The 12,249-nt window shown below is 31.6% G+C and overlaps 2 long non-coding RNA genes across 2 annotated transcripts; one reads left to right on the top strand and one right to left on the bottom strand.

Annotated features, from left to right (window-relative positions):
* Nucleotides 1–1,248: 1,248 nt before the first annotated feature.
* On the bottom strand, nucleotides 1,249–7,425 carry LOC146719843 (uncharacterized). Its single transcript, XR_014926332.1, has 3 exons — nucleotides 7,296–7,425; nucleotides 6,205–6,376; nucleotides 1,249–1,398 (listed from the first exon to the last, which is right to left on the bottom strand). It is a non-coding gene; the product is annotated as an uncharacterized LOC146719843 (long non-coding RNA).
* On the top strand, nucleotides 6,141–6,714 carry LOC146719844 (uncharacterized). The gene is made up of 2 exons (XR_014926333.1): nucleotides 6,141–6,479; nucleotides 6,626–6,714. It is a non-coding gene; the product is annotated as an uncharacterized LOC146719844 (long non-coding RNA).
* Nucleotides 7,426–12,249: the final 4,824 nt, after the last annotated feature.

Genomic DNA, 12,249 nt, shown 5'->3' with positions numbered 1-12,249 from the left:
TTATATATTTTTAATAATATAAAAGTGTTCAAAAATTATATTTGACTTTTAATTTTAATTATTTTAGCAAAGAGTTCCGAAATCTCTTACACACATAATAGGGATTTTGTTCATCCATATAATTCGCAATTAAGTATATATGTTAATTATTAATTTTAATAAAATACAAAATTAAAATTAAAGGTCAAATATAATTTTTGAACATAAATATATTTAATTCGTTATAAAACGTATACCCGTGATAGTATTTTTCTCGTACAAAAATAACTAGAACAAATTAAATTACTCATAAAAAAATTAAAAAATAATTAAATAATTTATATTATATATGATAATAATAAAACATTTTATAAAAAAAACAGATTCAATAAATATAAGTATATATGCCTGCCTAAAGAAGAGACCGCCATCTTCGTGCGATAGACTTTGCCCCTTACCGACACACTTTGCCCCTGGTTCGAGTCCGTGCTAAATTTCGTAGACTTGAACCAAAAGACTTTGCCCCTGGTTCGAGTCCGTGCTAAATTTCGTAGACTCGACCAAAAGACTTTGCCCCTGGTGCAAGTCCAGGCTAAATAAGTACATGTTATACTTATATTTATCGAATCTGTTTTTTAATAAAATGTTTTATAAGCTTAGAAAACTTGACTTTGACGTAACTAGCAAATTTTATTTAATTATTTCACGACGGTTTGACGTAATAAAATGTTTTATTATTATTATATAAAATATAAGTTTAAATTCTTTAATTAATTTTTAATCTTTTATGATTAATTTAATTTACTCTAATTATTTTTGTACGAGAAAAATACTATCATGGGTATACGTTTTATAATTAATTTAATATATAAGAGTTTTAACATATTTGTGTTTAAAAATTATATTTGACCTTTAATTTTAATTTTTATTTTATTAAAATTAATAATTAACATATATACTTAATTGCGAATTATATGGATGAAAAAAATCCCCATTATGTGTGTAAGAGATTTCGGAACTCTTTGCTAAAAAATAATTAAAATTAAAAGTCAAATATAATTTTTGAACACTTTTATATTATTAAGAATATATAATTCGGTTCCCGAAATATATTAATTCATTATAAAACGTATACGTGATATTATTTTTCTCATATAAAAATGACTAAAATAAATTAAATTAATTATTAAAAAACTAAAAAGTAATTAAACGACTTAGACTTAGATGATAATAATAATAAAACATTTTATTAAAAAAAGATTCAATAACTAGTAGGTCAGGTTATAATTTTTTATTTATTTATTTATAACATTATGAGCTATTAAGCTCATCATCTCGTTCGCTCTCTGTCTTGCTTTCATTCGGCAAGTCACAAACAATATATGATACTCGTATGTTCCTACTTCAACTCTCGAGAATCTGAAACAAACGAAACTCGTGTCCAATATACAGGGTGTCCGGTAACTAACAGACCACTGATTACAAATGGATTCTTTGGTCAATTTGGGAACGATTTTTCCTCAGCGAAAATGTCGAAAAAGGTCATCATTTTTTACAACTTTCCAATCTTTGTCATTATGTATCTTTATAACTAAGCCTTAAATTAAAATTTTATTATAGTAAACTCTACCTGAAATTAACTGAAGAATGTAATTATGTTAGACTTTTAACTCCAAAACGTTTAGTTTTCAAAAAACCTATTTTTTTCAATCGCTTATAACTCGAAAATTATTGACTTCTCAACATTTTTGCTAAGGAAAAATCGTCTCCAAATTGGCCAGAGAATCCGCCCTTAATCATTGGTCCGTTAGTTACCGGACACCCTGTATATATTATATAAAAGTGTATAGATAGCACGTCAGAAGCTTGTGAGCTTACAGCGATAAGTAAAAACAATTGCGTATCTATTTCATTGCGTTTATCTGTTTAAACGCGCGCTTTAATTTTTCCAACGTTTTTGCCTGTTTATATTTTAAAGGTCCTCTCTTCTAAAAATCTTGTTTTAAAGATCCTCTCCGCGAGCAAAATTCGAAAACATAAATTATTTAATATTTTTACTTTATTATTTGTAAATCCTCGGTAATTTCAAAATTTTTCTATTTGAAAATTATTAATTTTCTATTGCCAATTAATTTTATCACAGACTTTACTCTTACTTCCATTGCACTTTCGTTTGCGGTTTTCAGTATACGATTTTTTATCGTAGTTACTGAAAATTATTATTGTGAATTATACTTGTGCAATGATATGAAGAATTTACAATTTCGTTGAAATTGTTGATTTTTCAAAAAAATTACGAGATTCGCGGAAATTGCGTGCTTTCTTGGCATTTTCCGTTCGCGGCAGGCGGTTTATTTTTGATTGTTGCAAGTGTTTTTGTTTTCTTTTTTATTAAAATAGATAATAATAATGTGAAATAAATCACGATATTTGACAGATGTGCATATATAGAAATTGTAATAATAATAATATTATATCATAAAATTGTAAATTGTTTCAATTTTTTATAGACTGCGATAAAAGATTTTACATTTGGACAAGAAACTGCGGTAAGTAAAAATATAAAATTCTTGAAAACGTACCAAAAATATTTGATAACGTAAAAAGGTGAACTTTGAAAAATAAGGAACTTAAAAATTGCACTAATAAATGGGCTATATGTGAGCCGTGCGCGGATGTAAGGTGTGTTATATCGAATTTTAATTAATAGAATTGAGAATTAATTCCAATTTTAAGTCTTACAAATGTCCAAGCTAATTTTTTGTACCTCGTGTACATTTTTGAAAGTTATATCGAAAAATTAAATTTTAATATGCGTCTTACATCTCACATTTCGCATACGGCTCACATATAGCCTATTTATCTCTTATACTTTATTTCAACCCTTATAGAAATTTATTACTAGTAACGCCAATTTATCACTTATTTCGAGTAATTAATCACTTTTATTTCGAATACTTAAATTACTGTATATTATAGTATTTTAAATACTCGAAATAAGTGATTAATTGGCGTAGTGATAAATTTCTACAAGAGAATAAGGAGCCTTTAAATTCTTAATGTAAAAAATTTCAAGTAATTTTCTTTAATAAAATTTAATTAAAAAATTTAATTAAAAAATTTTTGAACACTGTGTTAAATCACATTTAAAATCGTGATTATTTCAATAAAAAAACATTTTATGTGTAAAAAATATATTTTTTATATTTAATAAATTTTATATATATATATATGCATATGTAAAATATTCTCTTTTTCTCTCTCTCTCTCTCTCTCTCTCTCACACACACACACACACACAACGGGGGCCAAATCTCTCAAATTGGTCTCATGATCAATTAGCCTGGATTCGCACCAGGGGCAAAGTCTGTTGGTAATGTCAAACGAATTTAGCCTGGACTTGCACCAGGGGCAAAGTCTTTTGGTCGAGTCTACGAAATTTAGCACGGACTCGAACCAGGGGCAAAGTCTTTTGGTTCAAGTCTACGAAATTTAGCACGGACTCGAACCAGGGGCAAAGTGTGTCGGTAAGGGGCAAAGTCTATCGCACGAAGATGGCGGTCTCTTCTTTAGGCAGGCCTTTGGCGATCTGTCTATTAGGGTGCGATTACATGGACGCGCGGAAACGCGGAAACGCGGAAACGCGGAAGAGAAAGTAACTAAACTTTACTAGAGTCCCGCATTTCCGCGCGTTCCGTTCCGTCTGTTTTGATTGCCTTATATTACATGGAGCCCATTTTGAGCAGAAAAGCGGAACGGTATAGTGACAAATAGACATTTGTATTAATTTTTTAAATTTATATTTACTTAATTCATTGTAATTCCTTTTAATATGTTCATATCTTTTCAACTTATCTATTGAATACAAGCATTTTAATCAATAAATATAGTTAAATATTAATATTTTATAATTCCCCGTTCCGCTTTTCCGCTCAAAATGTGCTCCATGTCAGGGTGCGATTACATGGACGCGCGGAAACGCGGAAACGCGGAAACGCGGAAGAGAAAGTAACTAAACTTTACTAGAGTCCCGCATTTCCGCGCGTTCCGTTCCGTCTGTTTTGATTGCCTTATATTACATGGAGCACATTTTGAGCGGAAAAGCGGAACGGTATAGTGACAAATAGACATTTGTATTAATTTTATAAATTTATATTTACTTAATTCATTGTAATTCCTTTTAATATGTTCATCTTTTCAACTTATCTATTGAATACAAGCATTTTAATCAATAAATATAGTTAAATATTAATATTTTATAATTCCCCGTTCCGCTTTTCCGCTCAAAATGTGCTCCATGTAATATAAGGCAATCAAAACAGACGGAATGGAACGCGCGGAAATGCGGGACTCTAGTAAAGTTTAGTTACTTTCTCTTCCGCGTTTCCGCGTTTCCGCGCGTCCATGTAATCGCACCCTGAGTTCCATCTATGGCTCCAATTACTCCTGGAAATCCCGTTTTCTCAAAAAATCTATATAATAAGTTCAGGTAGAGTTATGTTACAGAGCATATTTTGTACAAATTAACTTCAATTTTATATATGCGATTCAAGTACTTACTCTTCTTTAATCTCTTGTTTTCTTCTGTTTGATATTGGAAATTTTATCCATCGTCCCATAACTGTATTTATTGCATTTACAGTGGCATGAATAGCAACAGAAATGGAAGTCTGACACATGCTTGATAAATAATCTTGTCCAGTTCTTCTTTGATAAGAACCTGATGCAAAGAAATTAAGTGTAGCAAAAATCTAAAACATAATAAAAATTAAGATTATAATAGTATATTGGCTAACAAGTGCGGGAAATCGGAAATCGGACGAGAATGCGGAAGTTTGGCGCACGAGGCGAAGCCGAGTGCGACAATCCGCACTCTCGGCCGATTTGCGACCCGCACATATGTTGGTCACAATATTTTATGCGATCGGTGCGTGTAAAGGGAGCCCTTTCTAAAATCCCATCATGTGCGGAAAGGGCGACTTTCCGCGCACCCGTTGCATAAAAATTATATAATAAACAGCATTTTCTACTTGATAAAAATTACGCACTTTAATATAAAAATTACGTGCACCAATGAGTACGATTTTACGTAAAACAATAAAAATTAAGAAAATTTAACTAAATATAGTATAAAGCATTTGGTATTTGTTGAGCATTGACTGTCCAGTTTATATGTATAAAGTAGAAAACATTATAAGAACATTTTAATAAAATAGGAAAGATGAAGGAAAATATTTGAAAAATTAACAACTTGTAAATGTGATGGAATTGCTGTCTTTCTCTTTTTAATTGGCATAAAAGGTATTAATTCTTCTATTAGCTCTATAGTTGCAGCTTTATTTAATCTGAAATATATAAAAATTACATTATATATAATATAAAATTAATATATAATATAATATATAATATATATAATAATATATAATATATATAATAATATATATATATCTACATCTTTAAACTTGCAGGTGCAGCAATAGCTTGGGAGTCCAGAAAACAAAAGACTGTCTCACTCTCTACTACCGAAGCCGAATACATAGCTCTATCGGAGGCTGCGAAAGAGGCAAAATATATCCGAAAATTTCTACAAGACACTGGATTGTGGGAACATCAAGGATCACCCACAACCATCTATTGCGACAATCAAGGAGCCGGAAAGCTAACGAAGAACCCGGTTCATCACTCCAAATCAAAACACATAGGGTGCATTCGTTTATGCAGCGATTAGCGCATCCACTGCGCATCTACTGCGTCTATTATCTGCGAGTCACGTGACATCATTTACCGAACGATCACCTGCGTGAATTGACTGCTCAGATTGTAATTGGAGTGCGTAAGTAAAGAAATTTTAAATAAATATGAATTAACTCAGAAATAAATATTTTTTATTGGCTCTCAATATAAACAATATAAATATGATGGTTTCTAAATTGGCCTAAGAGCCATAGCACGAAAAATTACGAAAATTAATTATTCGGAACTGTATTTCTTGGTACGAGATTACTAAAGTTCCATATATTAATTAACCTCGAACTTACATATGGAGAAATAGGCGCGAAAAATATAGGTCCGAAAAGTCGCTGAAGCGGGAATCAAACCCGCGTCTTTCACTTTCCGGGCGACTGCTCTTACCACTAAGCTATTCAGACTTTTCGGACCCATAGGGTGCATTCGTTTATGCAGAGACTGCCGCAGAATGCCGCAGATGTCGTTCGTTTACTCCACCTGCGCAACCGACTGCAGCGCAGTTTGTTGTTCGTTTAAGCAGAGCTGCTGCCTATCTGCGCAGCCATCTCGGAGGTCCTGCTCAGGATGCTCTGCTCGCAGTACTGCGGACTACTGCGTAAACGAATGTAGTCTTCTCCATTGTTAAGCCAATTGAACTTGGAAACGTTGTCTGAAAATTATTTCAATTATAAGTTATGTTATAAAAGTTCAGAACAAAGAAGGTGGAGAACAACTCCTCCAAATAGATCCTACAAAACTAAAAGTAATGCAAGGTAAGTAATACAATAAAATTATGAAATCTGTTAATTTATATTTACGATCCAATTAACTTAAAAATGCATTTTTATCAAGAATATAAATTTAAAGTAATCTGTTTCAAAAAAATGTGCTTTTGTATAAAGATGCAATTCTGTTACAGTCATTCCTAGCTATCAAGTTACTTCGTCCCCAGTTAGTTTGGAAAAATCTGAGAAGTCTACATTCAGCAACATTTCAATCCTACTGTCATCACTGTCTGAAAATGTTATGTGCACACGTCATATGTCAGAACCTTCAATCTATTTAAAAATTTCATTATATTTATTCAAATAATAATTCATATTTAATATAAATATGATGGTTTCTAAATCGGCCTAAGAGCCATAGCACGAAAAATTACGAAAATTAATTATTCGGAACTGTATCTTTTTGGTACGAGATTACTAAAGTTCCATATATTAATTAACCTCGAACTTACATATGGAGAAATAGGCACGAAAAATATAGATCCGAAAAGTCTGAATCTTAGTGGTAAGAGCAGTCGCCCGGAAAGTGAAAGACGCGGGTTTGATTTCCGCTTCAGCGACTTTTCGGACCTATATTTTTCGCGCCTATTTCTCCATATGTAAGTTCGAGGTTAATTAATATATGGAACTTTAGTAATCTCGTACCAAGAAATACAGTTCCGAATAATTAATTTTCGTAATTTTTCGTGCTATGGCTCTTAGGCCAATTTAGAAACCATCATATTTATATTGTTTATATTGAGAGCCAATAAAAAATATTTATTTCTGAGTTAATTCATATTTATTTAAAATTTCTTTACTTACGCACTCCAATTACAATCTGAGCAGTCAATTCACGCAGGTGATCGTTCGGTAAATGATGTCACGTGACTCGCAGATAATAGACGCAGTAGATGCGCAGTGGATGCGCTAATCGCTGCATAAACGAATGCACCCATAGACATACGCTACCACTATGTCAGGCAAATCTATGAAGAAGGCGAAATAGATGTGCAATATATACCGACAAGTGAAATGATCGCGGATATTCTCACGAAAAGCTTATGTATTTCAAATCACGAAAAATGTTTAAAAGGTATAGGCACAGGACTAGTTAAAGTAAACAATGATAGAAACGAATAGGATTGCGATTCAGGGAGGGTGTTGAAACATAAATATATACACAAATAGAACCGCGCGGGTCAAGACTGTCATCTTCTATACACACCGCCTATCGACCATCCAATCATGGGTCGATGTATACATCGACCTAATCGATAAATCGATCCCGGTCGTACTAACTTCCGACGCGCTTGCTCTCTTCCGCCTAGTCCTTCTGGCTGTACGATCTTTTTTCTTATAATAAAACGTGTCTAAGCTCTACACTATATTTTTCTCTTCTTGGATCCATCCTTGCGCTACCCAAGCTCACATCCCAACAGTATGTATAAAAAAATTAATAATATATTGTAATTAAAGATTTAGGTACATATGTGTATATGTATTTTAGTTGGCATTTAGATATGCATGACGTAAAGATTGCAATCACAGTTGAAATAATTACATAAATCGCTCAAACTAACAGGTCTTATCACGGGAAATCTACATATAATATAGATTTTCTATAACTAAAAGAATCAGTTATATATTTTGATGTCTTTTGTTATCTATTTCTGTTAAGGCGTCTTATTATTGTAAGTGATTTGTCAAAATCACTTACTGTATACTATATTATTAACGGTATTCATATGTATCTTCTATGATTATATTAGAATACCGTATGCCAACAAATACATATACGATAGATTTCATTTATTGTACCGTGTTACTGTACTTTCTTAAAATTTTATTATTATATATATCTCGTGTTATATGTCATTAGTAATCAGAAAATACATGATTTTACAATTTCTTAGCATGATTGCATAAAAATATTTTATTTAGTCCGTGATTAAACCTGCTAGTTAACGATTTATGTAATTTGTTTCAACTGTGATTGCAATCTTCTAAGAAATTGAAAAATTCATGCTTATTTTTCTCATTACAGGAAAATAATACTCATTACTAAATGTAACATGATTTGCAAACATATTTTAATGAATGTAATTTCATGATACACAGTATAAATATTTCTTTTCAATGACAAAATTATGCAAGATATATAACAATAAAAAAATGAAGAAATTTTTTTTAAAATTACAAAATAAAGAAATTATATTATTTTATAGAAAATACTCATATTAAAAAATGATTCTTTTTCTAGATAATTTTTACTACGTTCCACGTTATTTTATGTTTTTTCTATTCCTTGCATTAATTTTTTTAAATATTAAAATTAATAAATATTAATTTAACGTATAAGACGGGCAACAAGAGCCAAATCGCGGATGACAATGCGTTATCCTAACGAAACTAAATAATTTTCCGTTAGAATTAAATACCGGTACACAAGGCAACCAAATTTTACTTGGACACGGCCAAGATTTTAAAATATGAAATAATCTCATATTTGAGATTTAATTTCAATACCCCCTTTAACCCCCCTACGGAAAATAAATAAATGAATGCAAGAGAAAAATATAGATCCGCAAATCGCTGAATCGGGAATCGAACCCGAGACCTTTCGCTTGCCGGGCGACTGCTCTTCCAGCTGAGCTATTCAGATCCTTTCGATTCTATACTTTTCTCTGTTATATATATTAATGTTGGGTAAACAAACGCATTTTTAGCCAGCGTGTATCAATATAAGAGTTTTAACAAGGCTCTGTAATATAAATATAAATTTAACGTATAAGACGGGCAACAAGAGCCAAATCGCGGATGACAATGCGTTATCCTAACGAAACTAAATCATTTTCCGTTAGAATTAAATACCGGTGCACAAGGCACCAAATTTTACTTGGACACGGCCAAGATTTTAAAATATGAAATAATCTCATATTTGAGATTTAATTTCAATACCCCCTTTAACCCCCCTACGGAAATAAATAAATGAATGCAAGAGAAAAATATAGATCCGAAAATCGCTGAATCGGGAATCGAACCCGAGACCTTTCGCTTGCCGGGCGACTGCTCTTCCAGCTGAGCTATTCAGATCCTTTCGATTCTATACTTTTCTCTGTTATATATATTAATGTTGGTAAACAAACGCATTTTTAAGCCAGCGTGTATCAATATAAGAGTTTTAAACAAGGCTCTGTAATATAAATCTATCTATATTTTTCTCTTGCATTCATTTATTTATTTTCCGTAGGGGGGTTAAAGGGGGTATTGAAATTAAATCTCAAATATGAGATTATTTCATATTTTAAAATCTTGGCCGTGTCCAAGTAAAATTTGGTGCCTTGTGCACCGGTATTTAATTCTAACGGAAAATTATTTAGTTTCGTTAGGATAACGCATTGTCATCCGCGATTGGCTTCTTGTGCCCGTCTTATACGTTAAATTTATATTTATATTACAGAGCCTTGTTAAAACTCTTATATTGATACACGCTGGCTTAAAAATGCGTTTGTTTACCAACATTAATATATATAACAGAGAAAAGTATAGAATCGAAAGGATCTGAATAGCTCAGCTGGAAGAGCAGTCGCCCGGCAAGCGAAAGGTCTCGGGTTCGATTCCCGATTCAGCGATTTTCGGATCTATATTTTTCTCTTGCATTCATTTATTTATTTTCCGTAGGGGGGTTAAAAGGGGGTATGAAATTAAATCTCAAATATGAGATTATTTCATATTTTAAAATCTTGGCCGTGTCCAAGTAAAATTTGGTGCCTTGTGCACCGGTATTTAATTCTAACGGAAAATTATTTAGTTTCGTTAGGATAACGCATTGTCATCCGCGGATGTTGGCTCTGTTGCCCGTCTTATACGTCTAAATTTATATTTATATTGCAGAGAGCCTTGTTAAAACTCTTATATTAATAATATATTAATAGTATTATTATATATATATAAATAATATTAAGATGTACTATATGAATATTAATTACTATTAATAATAATATAAATTAATACTAAAAATAAATATACCTTAATAAAATATTTACTACATAAATGTATAAAATAATTTATAATAAATTTATTAATAAATTTTATATAAAATTCTATAAATATTTTTTTTTTAATGAATTATTAATAATGATATTATTATCGACCCCTTTGTGGTTTTTCTTTCTTTATTATCATTTTTTTCTTATTTGTATTAATATAATAGTGCTCAAGATGCTCTTACATTTAGTATCCTTTATTTTTTACTTTTCTTATATATACTTTTATTTATTTATAAATCTCTTAACCTTTTTTGTATGATGCACTAGCTACTTTGGCAGTTACGATTGTTATATCTCGTACGGGAATATAGTTTTACAGTAATCATGTATTTTAATGCTTGCATCCGATGATTCGTTATTTTATACATTTTATGTTATTTACATAACATTCGTTATTTTTATCTAACCAATCTGGATGAATTTGATTCGTTGCATGTACACATTCGTCACTATTTTTTCAAGCATCGGTGTGGATGACCAATGGCTTTGCCATGTACAATTAAACGCCATTAATTTGCGTTTTAGTAATATTTGTGTATAGAGTTGTTGGTCGTACTAATTTTGTTACTGTTGGAGCATCTTCATCTGTATCTTGGATATTCACGAAATTCTATATATTTTTCATTGCTGCAGGTTCATCCATTGGTGTTTTCATCATTGCGTTGCGGCAATCGTCACAGTTACTTTTAGCAATACTTCGCCGTGCCACACAATCCCGGCAAAAAAATTGCAATGGCATTTTCATCGTAATTGCTATCACTCGGATTTATATTATCAATTTGTTCGATATTATATTATTCGAGAAGAATATCTAACATCTCGTCAAGCAATTCACTTTCTGTTATCAATAATTCTATAGTCGCATTGCTCGTATTCATGACATTTTTCTATTGTCTTACAAGTCGACTTGGTCGATTTAATAAGAGGTTACACCTTCTGTAATTGACATTGCCCTTGTCGCTAGTCTGAATATATCCTGTGGGAAGTATGTCTGATAGATAATCGGATCATTCTTGCGGTTGGATTTGGATTAAACCTCCGCGTGGTCTCAATTTAGAAACAAAATGTTCGACAAGAATCCTGATTACACAATCCTGTCGCAAGTTCAAATCCTTTGCGTATTGATTGCAAGTTTTTTATAAGTTGCAAGAATAGCTCGTATAGTTAATGGAAAACTTTGAAACAAGGAATTTGAACTAGATTTTCCTGCCGATTTTGACCATCTTGAGCACCATTCGATAGAATCTGTTAACAGATTTTCAATATCTGAATTTCTGAAAGGATAAGGTCGTTTTCCGCCAAATGTAATATAAGGCTGTTAACTGTTTACAAGCAATCAATAATATTATTTAAGCGTGTTGCAAAGTCAGCTGTAGCCTTCCCACGTACTCGTATTTAATTCTTTTGCATTACAGCTTGTTCTTATTGCAGCTGCAAAGGTGTGACCTAAATAATTGAAAAGCTCTTTTAACATTCCTATCGCTTCGAAATTATCTTGGATCGAACGAATGTGCTTCTGTATATGGGATAATAAATTTGAGCCTCTTTTTGTGGCATTGTCAATATACCAAGTCATTTCAAAATCTGAATACGATGCGATTATTTTTCCATCACAATAAATGTTTTTGTGCGTTCTAAGAAAACTTGCCAATCTTTTTACCAGATGAGGAAAATCAAAAGATGCGTTATATTTTTTCCATTATCAAGAGACACGGTAGTGTCTCGCG

This window comes from Nylanderia fulva, unplaced genomic scaffold (assembly GCF_048542155.1).
Source record: "Nylanderia fulva isolate GAGA-0341 unplaced genomic scaffold, ASM4854215v1 Scaffold838, whole genome shotgun sequence".
Classification (NCBI taxonomy): domain Eukaryota; kingdom Metazoa; phylum Arthropoda; class Insecta; order Hymenoptera; family Formicidae; genus Nylanderia; species Nylanderia fulva.
The sequence above is the reverse complement of the archived record's forward strand: the minus strand, read 5'-3'. Positions and strand labels throughout refer to the sequence as shown.